Source organism: Apodemus sylvaticus, chromosome 21, assembly GCF_947179515.1.
Source record: "Apodemus sylvaticus chromosome 21, mApoSyl1.1, whole genome shotgun sequence".
NCBI classification, from domain to species: Eukaryota; Metazoa; Chordata; class Mammalia; order Rodentia; family Muridae; genus Apodemus; species Apodemus sylvaticus.
In genome coordinates this window covers 37,174,587-37,175,204 of record NC_067492.1, presented here as the reverse complement: position 1 = coordinate 37,175,204, position 618 = coordinate 37,174,587, and positions in this window count along the sequence as shown.

Here is a 618-nt window from a genome sequence, read left to right as displayed (position 1 = left end):
TGTAGGAGGCTACAGGTTTTGGGAACAGTAAGATCTCCAGCCTATGGCAAAGGGGTCACACCGATCCTGCCCCACTCCTGAAGATTACCAGCAAATTTCTCTCAATCAATTGTATGATACCAGAAAAAAACAATCTTTCTATTCCAAAGAGCTCTGTGGGTTTCTCAGGAGATCACTAAGCCATCCTCACCCAGAGTTTACCCAGCTTTATCTAAATTGTTTGGACTCTACACTTAGATTGCAGGAGTCCACAAACCGGCCAAGCAACTTCTTACATAAGCATTTCTCAGCAGGACAATCACATCTCAGTGCTTTCTTAGTTCCTAAACCCAGGCACCAGCTCTGCAGACACCTTCAAGTAAGGCCACTCTTTGGTCTTGGGTCCTCGCATCAAGCTGGAAGAGTTCAGAGGCCCTCACAGCTACCCTGTTGTTCACCAGAGAGGTTAGGACACACCTCCCAGCTTCTCTTTGCTGGTAGAGATTTGGATCTCATTTTGGCAACAATCTTAAATGTCATCATTTTCTTTTTGCCAAATTTATCTTTATAAGATTCTTGTCAAGTGGTCTAGCCTTCTGTCATGTACTGGCATAGTCAAGGATCTCACAATGTTTCAGA